General features: G+C 39.8%; 1 protein-coding gene across 25 annotated transcripts in view; it reads left to right on the top strand.

Annotated features, from left to right (window-relative positions):
• The window catches only part of PTPRD (protein tyrosine phosphatase receptor type D), a 1,677,890-nt gene that overhangs the window by 356,701 nt on the left and 1,302,130 nt on the right, over nucleotides 1-19,059 (top strand). For all 25 annotated transcript variants that reach the window (XM_054031429.1, XM_054031444.1, XM_054031437.1 and 22 more), the window contains exon 3: nucleotides 12,455-12,527. The gene's annotated coding sequence lies outside the window, so the exon portion shown is untranslated. The remainder of the gene's footprint in view (nucleotides 1-12,454; nucleotides 12,528-19,059) is intronic.

The following is a 19,059-nucleotide window of genomic DNA, read 5'->3' as shown; positions in this document are numbered from 1 at the left end:
ATGTTCTGTTAGATTTTTGCTTTATTTTGTTTTTAATAAACCCTAGCCGCTAGTTAAATAATTTTTACTTTCCTGTTTCTGCAAAACAGTCTGTCTGGCTGTGCAACCTGCTGAACAATCTTGCACTGGTACATGGGTGGACTAGATGATTTCATGGATTTTTCCAGTTTCTATCATCTGTGACTCAAAGCTACACTGATATCATTAATGTTGCTGATATGAGAAATTAGTTTGTTTTAACCATGAAGGCATTAAAAAGGCCTGGGTAGAAATAGGGCAGAGAGAGACAGAGAAACATGAAAGGAGGAAATCAGCATTTGAAGGATGGATAAGTATAAGAAGAACATGAAGAAAGTGATGCCCTAAATATAGGGAATAGTGTTGTGTAAATAACTGATTTTTCAGTTTGCTGGCAGCGCTGGTTTTTGTTTTTTTTAATTGTTTTAGATCCAACCAAAATGAAAAGTTTTTTGGAATTTTTGGTGAACCAAAAAAGTGTACCTTCCCCCCCCCCGCCCCCCAAAAAAGTTGAATGAAATATTTTGCTTTAAATTTAAAGTTACTTTTTAAAATAAATTTAAAGAACATTTTAAACTGAAACATTGTTTTGGACAGAAAAATTGAAACCTTTTGTTTAGAAAATGTTGAAACAAAACTTTGATTTTTCCCAAAAAGAATGTGGATGAAAAAATTGGCAAATTCAACATAAATTTATGAAAACTTTCAATCAATCCAAATCTGTATTTCATTGGGGGGAAACAAAGGTTTTGTCTGGAAACATTTTGCTCAGCTCTCATAGAGATGTCTTGAAAAGTCTTCCCAAGGCTTTTCCATCCTGTTATTCCTACTTTCTAATAGTTTATTCTTTCTTGATTGTCTGTTGCTCGTTTTAGGCTTCACCTCTAAATAACCACCATTAATTTAATAAATTGTAATTATTGAAAGTGATTATTATTCTTAGTGTGAAGTAGTGATAGATGAACATATTTAAAGCAAGCTGAACACCCAGAATCAATATATTGGACCAATATATTGCTGTACTCCAGTTTTATTGGCTTTACTTTCTTTGGATGGAAGGGAACTTAGAGTTGTTCAATGGAATATCATTTGAAATAATGGGATGGAATAGGCCACGTCTAGAGTTTACAGCGGTAGAGCTGTGCTGATGCTGATGCGCCACTGTAAGATCTCCCGTGTAGCCACTCTATGCCAATGGGAGAGAGCTCTCCCATTGACATAATTAAACCACCCCCAATGAGTGGCTGTAGCTATGTCAGCAGGAAAGCATCGGTGTAACTTGTGTTGTTTTTTTAACACCTAATGTCACATAAGTTATACCAACAAAAGTGCTAGTGTAGACATAAGAGAGGTAAAATTTATACTGAACACCACGAAAACATCCTGAGAGATGGGAAGTGGTGGAGCTGTTTCACTGGCTGCATGTAACACTAGATTTACAAAACACCAGAACTTAGTGTACAGAATATACCCTGCATTGATAATAGAACGGATTGATTGACCACGTGGGATTCTTCGATATCTAAGATCTATGATCTGTATTAATTAAAAAAAACAAAAAACGTTTCTGCTTCAGTATTGAAAAATGGGTGCCCCATTCTTAATGTGTTAACCCAGGTGATTTCATCCGACCCTGCATAACTGGTAGTGTGCAATTAAACAAGTCTAGCCACAAGGACTTAACTTTGTACCAATATATATACATAAAAGAACATGATGACTGGTTTATTGCAATATCCTAATGTAGCCTTGAAATAGAAGTAAGACAGCTGAAAGCTGAGGGAAACTGGTATGCAAGTCTTTTGTTTGAATACTGCCATTAAACTTCCAATGGTGACAGCATGCAGCTTACAGGGCACGCTGATTATTTACTTGCTCCTATTCATTCTGCTTCAGGTGTGACTGTGTAAAGTACAGTGGATACTCAAATGCTGCTGATTGCAGAATGATTGACTCAGCCCATTGTGATGTATAACACAGTGTTCCACCATAGGCAAGGGGATTGCAAGATCATATAAAATAAACACTCCAAACAGACTGATACACTTCTCTTGCAGTTTATACTGCTTTACAATTCTGCAGTTGTAACATGAGTAAATTGAATTTCTGCCAACTCAGACACCAGTTCAGGACAATGGGTTCCTCCTCCTGAAATAAAAGGCAGCATCACAGGGAGTCAGCAATCTTGAAATGTTTGGCATGTTTCAGGATTCTTGCTGTGATCTTTCCAGTTTACTTTTCTGTCTTTATAAGGTCTCTAGCAGTTTTGTGGGGTGTTTTTTTTTCCTAGTAATAATAAGAAAACATAAATAGGAAAACTTATAAAAATGCCATATCGGCAGTTCTCCATTCCCACCTGCTATTTCCATGTCTTTTGGAGGGCACTGCACTGTTAAAAAGACTCTCAATCCCCGAAGACAAAGACCTATGTCCTTCCTGGCTCAGCCTGGATTCAGAAGACACTTAATCCCATTTTGAGGCCATAAATCGAATTTAGAATGATAGTGCTACTATACAAATAAGCAGAACTCTTGTAGGAAGTTCTGGGCCAAATTCTGAAAGACATGGCATCCTACCATAGCCTTTGATGATGCATATCCCAATACTTATTTATCTATGGGAGGAAAGGAGGACACTTGTTTTTTTATATTCAAATATTCATGGAAAGAGGATACAGAAATAGATTCTTGTTGTTCCTTTCACCTTTACTGCCCAAGGGGCAGAACCTTGCAGGGAAACTAAAACAGGATTTTTTTTAATGGCTAGCAAACTGCATTTTTTTTTTCAGCTCTTACTGGGAGAAAACTTAGTGGAGGGAATATGTGGAGTTGGGGGGAATTCATCAAATGATTAAGCTGAAATATTGAAAAAATCAAGATGAAAAATTGAAACCTGCTAGAGTCTCCATAGGAATGATGAGGAGTTACTGGTAATGCATTTAGACATTTGTTTTTATGTGTTTCTGCTGTGTGCTTTTATCTTTAAATAAACATACACTGGAAGAGTTATTTGATTCCTGGTAAATCACTGTCATTGTCCTTGGAGAGAAAACAAAGAGCAGGAACTGAACATTAGTCAGACCTGCTATGGATAATCACAGTGAAGTGCCAAGGGCCTGCAAGCCTAAACATCTGGTCAAGAGCAAGTGAGATGTAGGTCTCTGCCAAAAGAGAAGTGGTGGCAAGATGTCTGAGATCAGGGACGGCATTTCTTGCACTGACTACAGAGGAGAGTTACAGTGCAGTTACCCTGAAACTGACTGATACCACAGCTGGCATCTCTCAAACATCCATTTGGGGACAATGGCTTTAAACTCTTGCAGGCATTCTGCATGAGCACTGCTTGGGAGAGGCAGCCCTGGTGATGTGATAACAATGATGCAACAGACTAGGCCTTCCATGTTTTTTGTAATGCAGATATTTGTCCAGTATATATGGAATTAAGATCACTAACTCATTTCCTATAGGCCACCAAACAGCCATTAGCATAGCGACTGTTGAACCCTAGTAACTGGAGTATAAAACATTTATGGACCAATGCCTCTGGTGGTGTACATTAGCGTAACTTCACTGACTCCTTTGGAGTTTTACTAATTTACACCAGCTGGGGATTTGGCCCAGTAAGAATACAGGGTTTCAGAACATAACTCTATAGTGTGATTGTGTTATATATCCACTGGCGGATTAGCCATTGGGCTGACGGGGCTTGTGCCTGGGGGCCTCAGCCAACTGGGGGACCCCGGAAAAAATCTGCTGCACTCTGGCTGCCCCGCAGGGCAGGGGAAACCCCCATACCCCGACCCTGCTCTCTGGCAGCAGTGCAGGCTGGGACAGGGGAAGTCCCCCAAAGCAGCCCCCAACCCGACTGGCCCTTGGGGAAAAGCCGTGGGATGGGGGAAGCCACCCACTCCAGCAGCCTCCGACCCTGTCCCCAGCAGAAGCCATAGGGCAACAGGGGACCCCACTCTCCAGCAGAAGTGCTGGGCTGGCAGGGTGGGAGAAGCCCCAACATCCAGACCCCCGCTGCAGCCCTGGGACTGGAGGAGCTCTCACTCCCCGTTGCGCCCGAGGGCTGTGGCGCGGGGACAGAGCTTCTCCAGTCTTGGGGCTGCAGTGGGGGACTGGGGGAGCAGAAAGGAGCAAAAGGGGTTACAGGGCTGCAGTGGGTGCAGAATGGGGGCGGGGCTGCAGGCGGAAGGGGTAGGAAGAGGCTCCCCACTTGCTCTGGCCCAGGGCCCCAGGAAACCTTACTCTGCCTCTCTATATCCCTGCTGTCTTCCAATAAGCTTGTGATTGTTTTGGTAGATAGAATTTCTAGATAAATTGTTTAGTGAGTTTGGGAGGGTTGTTTTAAAACCTCCTCTCTAATATGTACCCTAAATTATAATAGGTACATACTGAAAATGTTAGATGTATTTTAAATAGACTTGTGTAAAAGGGGTCACCATTGTCTCCTGAGCACCCCCTTAGGGCTGTGTGTGGCTCTGTTGTGGCCTGCATTAGTGTCACCCACTTAATGAAGTACTAATGAAGTCACTCAAACAGCCCAGTCAAGGAGAAGCCAAACACTTTACAATAGTATATCTCCCTTTAATAAAGTCTTTTGAAAGGAGCACTTGAATGAGAGTTTAAAGGCTCTCACCTCAGAGTCCAGATACAATTTATAAGTCACAAAACAAAAGTATCTAGGTTCCAGCAGCAACTTCTTCTGCTATAAGGCATCAGGTTTCTCCATTGCCTGGAGAGCTCTTCATTCTTGCCCTTGTTCTCTCCCAGTCTTCTTTGCCTAGAGACCTTTTGCCGAGTTCTGGCACTGGGAGCTCCCTTCCTCTGGAACTTCCTTTCTCCTCAAGAGCTTTTCCCACTGAGCTCTTCTAAGCCTTTTATTAGCCCCACGGGGCTACCCGCTCCACCAGGTGATTATCCCCTTTAGAGGAGCTTGTTACTGGTACCCTGGGCATCTGACTCACTTAAAGGGCCAGCCATGTGATAGCATTCAGTTGAGATTCTTCCCTACATGACATTCAAATAAGGTTTTGTTCTGATCTAATATAATACACAGTAAGGTCCCAAAGAAAACAGTGATCAAATAACTGATTTGATAACCTGCTTTATTACTTGTGTTGAAGAACAGTGCAGCTAAGGAACGTGCAATAGTGCCAATGCAGAGAGAGAGAGAGAAAATAACCTAATCCCTTATATCGATCTCTGACAGTTCATAAAGAACAAGCACACTGATTTAGAGCCCTGATTAAGGAAAGTATCCCAATTTAGGACAACATATAGGCATGTGCGTAGACCGGGGTGTGCAAACTACGGCCTGTGGCTCAGAAGCGGCTGGCACCACATCCCTGCCTGCCCTGGCCCCGCGCCGTTCCCAGAAGCAGCCGGCACCATGTCCCTGCAGCCCCTGGGGAAGAGGGGGGCAGAAGGCTCCGCGCGTTGCCCTTGCCTTCAGGCATCGCCCCCCGCTGCTCCCATTGGCCGGGAACTACGGCCAATGGGAGCTTTGGGGGAGGTACCCACAGGCAAGGGCAGCGCGCGGAGCCCTCTGCCCCTCTCTACCCCAGGGGCTGCAGGGACATGGTGTCAGCCGCTTCTGGGAGCGGCGCGGGGCCAGGGAAGGCAGGGAGCCTGCCTGATCCCTGCTGTGTGCTGAAGCCACCACAGCGCTGCTCCAGGTAAGCAGTGCCGGGCCGGACCACACAAGCCAACCCCCTGCCGCACCCCTCTGCATCCCAACCCCCTGCCTTGAGCCCCCTCCTGTGCCCCAACCCCTTGCCCTGAGCCCCTTCCTGCATCTCTCCCACACCCCAACCCCCTGCCCCAGCCTACATTCATGGCCCTGCATGCAATTTCTCCACCCAGATGTGGCTTTCGGGCCAAAAAGTTTGTCCACCTCTGGCTTAGACCCATTGAAATAATTGGGACCTAAGTCCATGCTTAAATTTCAGCACATGCGTAAATGTTTTCCAGGACTGGGGCCTTGGTCAGTATTTTGATTTCCTATTTGTAGACAATATATAAGACTACCATACATGCCTAATTGTAAAATATTTAAAATAATAAATAATTAAGCACAAATTTCCCCACAGGTGTTGGAGAGTTAATCAAATTTTTTTTCAGGAACGTATTTTAATATTGCAGCTTTAAATGGCAGTGCAAATAGTATTATTTATCCCTGGGTAATACCAGTGGAATAAACAAAAATATCTGTAGCTGGAATGTGTATTTGACTATTGTGAACTAGTCACACTATAGGTTTCAGAGTAGCAGCCGTGTTAATCTGTATCCGCAAAAAGAACAGGAGTACTTGTGGCACCTTAGAGACTAACAAATTTATTAGAGCATAAGCTTTCGTGGACTACAGCCCACTTCTTCGGATGCATATAGAATGGAACATATATTGAGGAGATATATATACACACATACAGAGAGCATGAACAGGTGGGAGTTGTCTTACCAACTCTGAGAGGCCAATTAAATAAGAGAAAAAAAAAAAACTTTTGAAGTGATAATCAAGCTAGCCCAGTACAGACAGTTTGATAAGAAGTGTGAGAATACTTACAAGGGGAGATAGATTCAATGTTTGTAATGGCTCAGCCATTCCCAGTCACACTATATTAAATGTTGTGCTTTGCAGGTTCTCTGCTGATTTAAATGGTAAGAGAATATTTCTGCAGTCATATGCAAAATCTTGAACTAGTGTTTTTTCTTAGTGATCAGAAGTTACTGGCACCTCATTAGCTGTAACACCCAGAGGCAGGTAGTGATGTTCAGATGGTGCTGTATCTTATGCTAAAGAAGCCCTGAATGTTTTTCCCCACACACATTTGTGAGAGACAATTGGTGTAACTAAGCATGCGTCTTATGTCTGAGTTGTCATAGAAATCAATAGTTGCAAAGCGTAATGAATAGGCAATGACCAGAATGTATCAAACTTGGAAGACAGAAGGGCAATAGGTAATACTAATCAATCACTATGGGGGGAAAACATAATTAATTACAGTAGTAATTATGAACTGATAAAGACAATGCACATTTCAAGTGGAACTTCAGGAGTAGTTTGCAGTGCCTTGTACAATTTTGTGAGCAAAAGATAGTCTCGTCCTGTATTACAACTTGACATCCAAATGGTTAGATCACATTTCAGAGTGACTATGTTATCTCTTGGGTAATGGTTAAATGCTGATAAAAGATGGTGAAGCTCAGAGGAAAGATGGGGCATTCCCATTTATCTGCTGTTATCAGTCTGAAGAATCAATGAATTAAGCAAGATAGGCAGCACTCAGGCTATGCTCCTATTGTCAGTAGGCTACCATTTGGGTGTCTCAGGTGTCAGGGTGGATGTGATCCAAATGGGGAGTGGGGAGACCAGTTGACAGCATGCATACATTAATGACAGCTTCAATAAATCCTGGCTCTTGTTATGGAACTTAATAAATGAGCTTCTGTGTCTGAAATGTCTAATGCTGCTTATGTATGGCATATATGCAGTGTGAAAGGGGGAGTGGAGTGAGTTTAATGGCTGTCAGTTTTATATGCCTTTCTGTTATACTTATTTCAGACCTAGAAGGCACTGGGAATTCAAAATGGCAAGGTTGTCAAGGATAAAAATATGCAGCCTGTCTGTTAGAAAGCAGCATAGAAATAAGAATTATATACCTTCTTCATGCAGTACCTTAGTAACAGGCACCCAGATGATGATTCAGGATTCTTGGATGCCAAATGGGGGGAGAGGGGTCGTTACATATGACTCTTATTTAAAAAAAAAATCCTGAGCTATTAATTAGCTTATTTGAATGTTTTATGCCTATAAAAATGCAAGTTAAATGAAACTAGGGTGGTGTATGTGCTTGTTGTGGTTTTTTATATATTCTTTGGGGTTTTGTTTGTTTATATGAACAGGTAAAACTTTGTTGACAAAATTATTATTACAATTATTTACTTTGAAAACTGGGGGAGGGATAGCTCAGTGGTTTGAGCATTGGCCTGTTAAACCCAGGGTTGTGAGTTCAATCCTTGAGGGGGCCACTTAGGGATCTGGGGCAAAATCAGTACTTGGTCCTGCTAATGAAGGCAGGGGGCTGGACTCAATGACCTTTCAAGGTCCCTTCCAGTTCTAAGAGCTAGGATATCTCCATTAATTTACCATGCTCCTCATGGACTCATAAACTTTAAGCCAAAAGGGACCATAATGATTATATAGTCAGTCCCTCTGCGTATGGCAGGCTACAGAACCTTACCCACTCACTCCTCTATTAGACCCCTTAACCTCTGGCTGAGTTACTGAAGTTCTCAAATCATGTTTAAAGACTTCAAGTTACAGAGAATGCACCATTAACTCCAGTTTAAACCTGCAGGTAACCTATGCCCCATGCTGCAGAGGAAGGTGAAAACACTCCAGGGTCTCTGCCAATCTGACCTGGGGGGAAATTCCTTCCAAATCCCAAGTATGGTGATCAGCTGGACCCTGAACAAGACCCACCTGGGAACAAATTCTCTATATTAACTCAGTGCCCTCCCCTTCTATTGCCACATCTCTTGCCATTTGGGACTTTTGCTCCTAGCAGGTGCAGATGGCCACATGCCTTTGCAGGCAATCTCATCATCCCCTCCATGAACTTATCAAGCTCAGACTTGAAGACATTTAGGATTTTGGCTCCACTGCTCCCCTTAGAAGGCTGTTCCAGAACTTCAGTCCTCTGATGGTTAGAAACCATCTAATTTCAACCTAAACTTCTTGATGTCCACTTTATATCCATGTGTACTTGTATCAACGTTGGCCGTTAGCTTAAATAACTCATCTCCTCCCTGATATTTATCCCTCTGATGTATTTATAGAAAGCAATCATATCTCCCTTCAGCCTTTATTTGGTTAGGATAAACAAGCCAAGCTCCTTTAGTCTCCTCTCGTAAGGTAGGTTTTCCATTCCTCTGATCATCTTAGTAGCCCTTCTCTGTACCTGCTCCATGAATTCATCTTTCTTAAGCATAGGAGACCAGAACTTCATACAGTATTCCAGATGAGGTCTCATCAGTGCCTTGTTTAATGGTAATAACACTTCCTTGTCTCTACTGGAATTACCTCACCTGATGCATTCTAGGATTGTATTAGCCTTTTTCACAGCCACATCACATAGTCATCTTGTGATCAAGCAATACAGCCAGATCTTTCTCCTTCTCTGTTGCTTTCAACTGATACATTCCCAGCTTATAGCAAAAAATCTCATTGTTAGTCCCTAGTGCATGACATACTTTCTAACTGTTAACTTGTGCTTCCCCTGTCTCTTGTCCCCCCCTTTAGAGAAACCAGGTGAGTGAGAGTAATAGCTTTTATTGGATCAACTTCTGCTGGTGAGAGAGAAGCTTTTGGCCTGAGCTCTGTGTGGCTCAAAAGCTTGTCTCTCTTACCAGCAGAAGTTGGCTCAATAGAAGATATTACCTCACCCACCTGGTCTCTATTGTATCCCACGACCAACATGGCTACACCTACATTGTATCCACCTGTTGCCTGCCATTTTATATTTAGATTGTAAAGCTCTGTGGGGAAGGAGCTATGTTTCTGTCATATGTGTAGGCAGTGCCTTGCAGAGTGGGGCGCAGTCTCTGATTGGGACTTCTAGGCATTACCCTAGTACATATAATACAAAAGCTACTACTAGACTAGATGGTCTTGATTATTGTTGATTCAGGCTTGCTCAGAATAAAACAAACCAAAACCTGGGAATGAGGTACCTCAAGCCCAGATTTGGATCCCTCTTTCACCCTCTAGCAATCTTCCTAGTTCTGTATACTCTTACATTGTTCCAGTACTTCCACAGTGGTGGTATACAATGACTTCCCTGGGTGCCTCATTTACACCTCATTTCTGTGTATCATGACTATTAATTTAAACCCATCAATATAGTCTTGAAATAGGGTTTTTACTATGGTAACTTTAGCCTCCTAAATGCCTCTGTGGGATGGCTGTGAAAAAATTAATGGCAACATCCTCATTTCAAGCATAGTCCAGTTAAGTGGTATTCAGCTTATGTTTGTGCTCTCACTCCATGTGCATCTCCCATTAATATCAGTGGGAAATTTACACATTGCTGGGGATGGGAGAGGGAAACGAAGCTGGGTAGAATTGTGCAGATCTCACAAGAGACCTTTGCCCTTAGTCTCAGTTTATTTTTTAGACTCTGTATTTTTTCTCCTTACAGCATCACTTGCTGAGATAACTTTCAAAACATACAGTGGTGCTTGCAAAAGGGGGTTGCTTCTCTGATACATTTATGTTAATGTAAGTCTACTTTGATGCTACATATAAAGTTCTTCATTACACTAGTGACATAGGATCCAGTCCAAAGCCCATAGTGGGATCCTTACAGAGATTTCTTTCCTGTGTGACGTCTTGTGTTTTTAGGTATGAGGGCATGATTTAACCTTGAGTATTGACTAATTTTATGAGTAGAGGTAAACTCTGTGGGCCAAATTCTGGTTCGGTGACAAAGGTGCAATTCCCAATGATTTCACTGTAACTGTCTCTGTGGAACCAAGAATTTGTCCTCATAAGTTTAGACAGTCGCTCATTTAATGACAGTTTTGTATGAATAGTACAATGCCAAATAAGAAAAACAAAAAAGTAACCATTTGAGAGAGGCTACCAATTATAAATATCACAGAGGGTGGTTCTGAGTTCTACTATAATGTGGTAAAAACAGAACTGTACGTATCCAGAGTATTCAGTCTTCTAAATCCAAAGCCAAAATTTCATTTTCCAGGGATTGTCATTTCATGTTAGTATCATTCTCTGAAATTTTCTCCTAAAAAATGTCAGATATTGATATTAATAATTATCATCTGATTGTGCATGATATTTCAACCTCACCTGTCAGTTGCTTGCAGCTTGTTGGCATTTTTCAGCAAGCAGGTTTAAACTTTAGGTAGGCACTGGAAAAGGGGGAAAAAACCCTAAGTGCAATGGAAAATGCAAGTTAATAAGATTCGTAACAAGCCTTTTTCCATATAGGAAAATAATTATACTTTAAATTAAAGAAAAGATATAGCTTAATAGAAATTGGTAAATGCTAGAGGATTTACATTATGGAAGATATTGAATTCAATAAACTATTGTAGATTACTGTTTATTTCTTAAAGCACACATTTAGGGATCATGAACTGCAAAGAAATGGAAGATGAAGTTGAAATTTTCCAACTTTGTAAAATAATAAACAGAAAAATAGTTCTTTTTCAGCATTTACCCATTTTAGGAGAAAATGAAAACTTGTGCTAGACCCATCATTCTCAAGGATACATATAAATAGTTAAAATAATTTAGCATTGGCTGGCAGCTGACATACTGAATGAATGCTTGCCAGAAGGGTCATCAGAGCAATTTATGCCACAAAAACAGACGGAGGAGGTTGTAAATGGAAGGAACTGGGAGAAGGAGAAAGAGACAAAGAAGAAGTTAGATTATAAAGCAATATTTTTGAGTGATAAAAAAGAATTATTTTTCCCAAGCTACGAATAATATGCAATCAGTGCTGTGTGAAATGCAATTTGAAGATAATTAAATTCATCTTGAAATAAATTATAAATATATGCACAAAGAAAAGTAAAGGTGCTTTTTAATTGCACCTCTTTTGTACTTGTATTTTCAGATGTATACTGAAGAACCAGATTCTACACTGACAGTGTATCGCAAGTTCTAGTCGACTTCAATGAGTTTGGCATGTGCAGAGAATGCAGGATTAGACCCATATGTAGCTTGAGCATCCTGCTAAAGCACTGTTTTTTTTTCTGTCAATGTGGAAAGGGTTAAATAACTGAGATAAAATGCATTGCCGTAGGGTAGTGATTGACATTGAGTTTGGGTAAGTGGGGTTGATGGATGTTAGCTTTAGTAGTTGCAAGGCTACAATCCTGTTTTCACAAACCATTAAGATAATTTACCAAGCTGATTAACATCATGTCTGTGTACGAACTATGGGCATTGGTAGTAACTCATGGTATTTAACAAGCTAACGATTTACCTCTGGTTCTGATATCAGTTTTTTTTTTTCCCCATTTAAGAAACAAAACAGCCCATTGAAACAATATTTGTTTTTAGTAGAATAGCATGTTGGGAGGAGATTATAAATAGGTATTGTAGTTAATTACACAATTCATGTAACATGAACGTTTTCATCAGAGAATGTCTTATGAATCATATACTAAATGATATCTGATCTTTATTTGATACTTTATGTACTATACTCTTTTGCATAAATAAATATTGTATGAATTCCACTTTATTATGCTGTTATTCAGCAGTGGTAATTTGTAGATGCTGTCCACCTACAATGTATCAGTTTTACTATTTTTGTCTTTTTCATGGAATCAAGATTTGCTGTTATGAATGTAAAAATGTTTAAAAAAAAAAACTTTATTTTTTTTTATATATTTTACAGGGAAAACTTGAGGTGTCTTACACTTTTAATCCTCCAGTCAGTGATTGCCTTGGGAGCATATTGTGGTGAATTGGTAAGTTTGTATCAATTTGCTTATTACCTTATTCAAATGAAATGTCACTTTGTGGTATGGCTTTTAAAATAGGAGTAGAGAGCTTATTTTAACTGTATATTTGACACTTGTGTGGCTGTTGCTGGTCTGTGTCTAGTTTTGATGCCCACAATTCAAGAAGGATGTTTAAAAATGGGAGAGGGTTCAGAGAGGAGCCATGAGAATGATTAAAGGATTAGAAAACCTGCCTTATCGTGATAGACTCAAAGAGCTCAGTCTATGTAGTTTAACAAAGAGAAGATTAAGGAGGAGCATGGAGAACAAATATCTACATAGGGAACAAACACTGGGCTCTTCAATCAAGTAGAGGAAGGTATAACATGATGCAGTGGCTGGAAGTTGTAGCTAGACAAATTCAAACGGGAAATAAAGCATACATTTTTGACAATGAGGGTAGTTAAAACAATTTACCAAGGGTCCTGGTGGATTCTCAATCGCTGACAATTTTTAAATCAAGATTGTATGTTTTTCTAAAAGATCTGCTCTAGGATTATTTTTGGGAAAGTTCTTATGGCCTGTGTTATACAGGAGATCAGACTAGATGAGCACAATGGTCCCTTCTGGCTTTGGAATCTATGAAATAATCCTCTGCAGTGTTGTGGACTCAGCATTCTCAGTTCTAGAAGTTTCAGGGATGTGCTTGCATTGCTCAGCAGAAGAGCTGGTTGCAATGTATTATTATTATTATTATTTATTTCAAAATTTTAACAAAACACTTTGCCATAAATTTCCAGTATTTCCTTCCCCCAGCCTCTTTTTTTAACCAGCTCTGCTGAACAGTGATCTTGCTGGTTACAGGAGAAGTAGCTGCATCTTGTTCAATCAATGCTTGTCTGACAGATGATTTCTACACAACTGAGATGAGTAAGGGAGTTAAGTTAGGAGGAAGTACTGAGGTTCCACAGGGGATCTGGCAAATCTCTTCCTCCCGATAATAAAGTCATTGTCTAAGGATCTTTTTTCAGAAAAGAAATACTATGTTTTAATAATCTTTTTGATGAATTTGACCTTCAGCTGGGAGAATAAGGGTGGTATTCACATATTCCTAAACTCTCAGAACAATTTTGAGAAATGCAGTAGTCCAATGGATAGATCACTGCCCGGTGAGTGGGTCCGTCAGGAGCCTTGGTTTCAATTCCTTTCTCTGCTATTATTCACTGTATGACCTCAGGCAAGTAATTTAACTGCTCTGTGCTTCAGAATCCCCTTCATTCAGCCTAGTGAGAAAATACATATTGACTGTTCTTTTTGCAATAAAGTGGAAGTCATACTAGCACTGGAGTCCAGGATTTCATGAATGCTAACCATGACAAGTTATATGAATGCTAACCATGACAAGTTACTAAATCATTTAACTTTTCTGGGCCTCAGTTATTCCATCTGTAAAATCAAGATGATAATATAATATACCCTCATTTATCCAAACTTCCTGGCTTGAAACAAGATGATGTCCTGCCCAACACTTTGAAGATTTCCTTTGAGCTCATTCAGTGTTCCCCATGACATTCATACATTTGAAGTTGTATGGTACTCTGCTACTTCAAATGTGTGTTGTTGAAAAGATTAATGAGCTAATTCTAGCAAAGCCCCTGCAAAATAGAGGTCCCATTCATGCAAAATCCTCCATGCAAGAAGCACTAAATGAACTAAGTGAGAGTTTGATGCATTAAGGGCTTGTGGAGTCATGCTCACAAAATATTTTGTAATGGCTTGTTGTTACTTTCATTATTTACTTGAATATATTTGATCAAGAAAAATGTGTGTTGGTGGTATAGCTAGTACTAATGGCCACTCTCATGTGATATCCTACTTTCAGCTCTGGTCAGTTCTTCACAGTAATGCAAGGAGAGCTTTTAAGCAAATATATTATTTTATATAAAAGCACCACACATTTCAGAGCCCACTCCTGATTTCAGCAGGCAGCTTTCTGGGCCCTCATTGCTATGTGAAGAGTGACCCTTTGAACTATCCTGCCACCTACCATACCTTTGACTAACAATATCAGCTACTCCACACAGTCAGTATCTGATATTTTAGAGGAAGATGATAACAATCCAGTCAGTTGTGCAAACTGTGCCTGAAGGAACAATTTCTTCCTGATCCTTGCAGGTGAATAACAGCTTAATTTGTGCCCTAAATCATGTGATTTGATCACTCTCCAAATTATTTTAGCTAGCATAATTGCAAATATTATTAAAAGTAATAAAATTATCCAGGCCATTTTGTGCTGCTCTTAGTGTAAATGTACACTCAGCAATATGTTTTGTCTAAGACAAATAAGAATGATCCTAGAACCAAATGTGTACCCTTAAGCAGAATTATCTACATCTCTAATTTTTCAAAAAAACTTCTCTATTGCAGTACTTAGCCAGTGATTTTAAAGAAAATTAAGTACATAAATGAGATAAACATGCATACTTATATTTCATATAAAAAAGAAATCTGATCCCTGCGTTTGTGCTCTGCTCTGAGTAATAGTTTCCTCTGCATGTTGAAGATTTAATTACTCAAATTTAGCCTATGGGATTATGAGAAAATGCCTCTAATCGTGTGTCCTAAACATTCAAAAATAAATTTCTTTGGAGCAATCATTGAGATTAAAAACCTGGGGGGTGAGGAGAGAAAGTTTAATATGGATAAATTGTGTGCTTAGATTTTTTTTTTTTTTTAACCTAAACCTACCTAGGTATTGCCTATTACATGCTGTACCTTATATGCCATGCTAAATCATTCTAAACTTTCACAGTTTCTTTTGGAGATGGTTTCAGTGCTGTATCAGGTGTCACATATTTCACCAAATTTTAGATTGACAAATTAAGTGCTAACGAGGATGATTCTAGGAGTGAAACAATTTCTCCAATTTATGAAAACTTTATAAATCAGCTAATTTTACCTAACTAAAAATCTTTTAGAAATATAACCAGCATGCAGCTTCTGCTGTACAATATCAAAATCAGGAGGGCAACAGATGACTCTGAATTAAACAAAAAAAGTAATGTATCTTTGTTAGCCTGGAAGTGCTATTTCAGCCATGGAGATGTATTTGGGGTTCCAACCACTCTGTTCATTAGAGGAGTAATAAAAAGAGCATGTCTACATGAGCACTTACTGTGCAGCACACTCCAGCATGCTCTTGTTGTGTCCCTGTGGATGTTCCTTTTATGCACTAAAAGTTGCCTAAGGCACACTGACATACCGAAGGCTGAAAAAGTACTATGTCAGAGTGCACTAGGAAACTTTTAGCAGGATCTACATGGGCACTTAGTGCACAGCATCCTGTAGTGCAGGAGATTTACACCCTCCCTTTGCCACACAGTAAGTGCTCATGTAGACACGCTTTCAGAGTAAATTTCGCTGCCATTTAAGTCAATGGCAAAACTCCCATTAACTTCAGTGGGGCCAAGACTTCATCCTTAGACTTTTATGAATGGAGAAATGTCTGCCTAGTTATCAATGGCACGTTCTTAAGTTACACCTACAGAAGGAACTTTGGGGGGATCCAGTGGACATAGTGTACTTAGATTTCCAGAAAGCCTTTGACAAGGTCCCTCACCAAAGGCTCTTACGTAAATTAAGTTATCATGGGATAAGAGGGAAGATCCTTCCATGGATTGAGAACTGGTTAAAAGGCAGGTAACAAAGGGTAGGAATAAATGGTAAATTTTCAGAATGGAGAGGGGTAACTAGTGGTGTTCCCCAAGGGTCAGTCCTAGGACCAATCCTATTCAACTTATTCATAAATGATCTGGATAAAGGGGTAAACAGTGAGGTGGCTAAGTTTTCAGACAATACTAAACTGCTCAAGATAGTTAAGAACAAAGCAAACTGTGAAGAACTTCAAAAAGATCTCACAAAACTAAGTGATTGAGCAACAAAATGGCAAATGAAATTTAATGTGGATAAATGTAAAGTAATGCGCATTGGAAAAAATAACCATAACTGTACATACAATATGATGGGGGCTAATTTAGCTACCACTAATTGGGGAAGAGATCTTGGAGTCATTGTGGATAGTTCTCTGAAGATGTCCACGCAGTGTGCAGCGGCAGTCAAAAAAGCAAACGGGATGTTAGGAATCATTAAAAAGGGAATAGAGAATAAGACAGAGAATATATTATTGCCCTTATATAAATCCATGGTATGCCCACATCTTGAATACTGCATACAGATGTGGTCTCCTCATCTCAAAAAAGATATACTGGCATTAAAAAAGCTTCAGAAAAAGGCAACTAAAATGATTAGAGGTTTGGAACGTGTCCCATATGAGGAGAGATTAAAAAGGCTAGGACTTTTCAGCTTGGAAAAGAGGAGACTAAGGGGGGATATGATAGAGGTATATAAAATCATGAGTGGTGTGGAGAAAGAGAATAAGGAAAAGTTATTTACTTTTTCCCATAATACAAGAACTAGGGGCCACCAAATGAAATTAATGGGCAGCAGGTTTAAAGCAAATAAAAGGAAGTTCTTCTTCACACAGCGCACAGTCAACCTGTGGAACTCCTTGCCTGAGGAGGTTGTGAAGGCTAGGACTATAACAGGGTTTAAAAGAGAACTAGATAAATTCATGGAGGTTAAGTCCATTAATGGCTATTAGCCAGGATGGGTAAGGAATGATGTCCCTAGCCTCTGTTTGTCAGAGGGTGGAAATGAATGGTAGGAGAGAGATCACTTGATCATTACCTGTTAGGTTCACTCCCTCTGGGGCACCTGGCATTCGCCACTGTCGGTAGACAGGATGCTGGGCTGGATGGACCTTTGGTCTGATCCAGTATGGCCGTTCTTATGTTATGTTCAGTGTTGTTATTGAAAGACGACTGCTGTATTTGTAGCTGATGAAAAAGGACAGAATTAATGGAGTGGGAAGGGAAAGACGCCATAATATTATGCTTGTTCTGATCATAGAAAGGAAAAAAAAAACCCAGAACAATAATGATAGCTTCACTATCAAACTTTTTAATACACTGTGTTCATATTCTGAATGAGTGGAAAATAAAAACATAAAAATTGTTAACACTAATTGTCATCTGGATGTCTTTCAGTGCTGGAAATAAGATTTGGTGGCTGTAACTTCTGTGTCATTAATTTGAATTCAGGGCATGTTGTTTGAGGTTGAAAATTATTTAAGTCTATATGAAATCTGCTTGTGGACTGAGCCTAAATGCAATAGACAAGTGACCACATGATGAAACCAGCACAACTTATTATACTAGTTTGCACTTTCTTTCAGTCTCAGCAAAGAGGTCAAAAATCAAATTGGCCATGGACAAACTGCACCTCATACCTAATTATGATCCCTTTGGTTCAGAGATGGGGGAGCACCTTGTGGAAGTCTGAACTGATATTTGCTTTTTGGTTAGACAGAGAACTTCAGTCTCTAGGGTTTGTCAGTTTAGAACCTTTTGCCAGCACTCAATTCACTTTTCACCACAACCCTATTGTCTAATCAAGATAAAAATTTAAGAAGGAGAAAAATCTCATGTTAAATCTTTACTGTTCCTAAAAATATCCTTAGAAGAATGTTAGAATGGCTTAACTCAGGCAGTCACCTCTCTTGAAGCAGTAGTGATTAAGAAATCAGTCTTAATGGAACTACAGAAGAGCTTGCTATAGCACAGAAGTATTGCTAATGAATATGTTTTCACTTCCAAAACTGGAGGGGTTTTAGGTAATTTAGCTCTTTTGGAGATCTGACATCATGTGGATAAACACCCAAATCAAGCAAGGAAATTTTGGTAGACCAAACTCAGGCATTTTTGAAACACAATGATCCAAAATGTCTGTTATCCCTATCTTAATAATTAAAAATTGCAGGTGTTCTTGGCCACCATACAAGAAAGTAAAGTTGACAGAATTGTACCCAAACATTGTTACCAGTTATGTGACATACAGGGCAACATGAACATTTAGTTTGTGACAAGGTAGTGTGTAAAATCTGCCACGCACTAAGTGTCCTTTCAGATCCTGCTGTTATTCATTTATGGTAGGGATAAAGTGAAAACTGCCAAAAGCCAAGCAGAATTGGACCTTGCAAAGGGAATTAAACCCAATAGTAAAAGGTTATATAGCTGTATAAATAAAAAGAAAACAAGGAAAGAAGTGGGACCGCTAAACACTGAGGATGGGGTGGAGATTAAAGATCATCTAGGCATGGTCCAACACCTAAAAAAATACTTTGCCTCCATTTTAATGAGGCTAATGAAAATCTTGGGCAGTGGCAAGGGGGCAAATGAGGACGTGGAGGTAGCAATTACCACATCTGAGGTGGAAATTAAACTCAAACTGTTTAATGGGACTAAATCAGGGGGCCTGGATAATCTCCATCCAAGAATATTAAAGGAACTACCACATGGAATTGCAAACCCAATAGCAAGGATGTTCAATGAATCTGTAAACTCAAGGGTCGTACCCTATGACTGGAGAATTGCTAATATGTTACCTATTTTTAAGACAGGAAAAAGTGGTCTGGGAAACTACAGGCCTGCTAGTTTGGCCT

This window comes from Malaclemys terrapin, chromosome 6 (genome assembly GCF_027887155.1).
Source record: "Malaclemys terrapin pileata isolate rMalTer1 chromosome 6, rMalTer1.hap1, whole genome shotgun sequence".
Classification (NCBI taxonomy): domain Eukaryota; kingdom Metazoa; phylum Chordata; order Testudines; family Emydidae; genus Malaclemys; species Malaclemys terrapin.
This window is presented reverse-complemented; position numbering and strand designations above follow the sequence as displayed.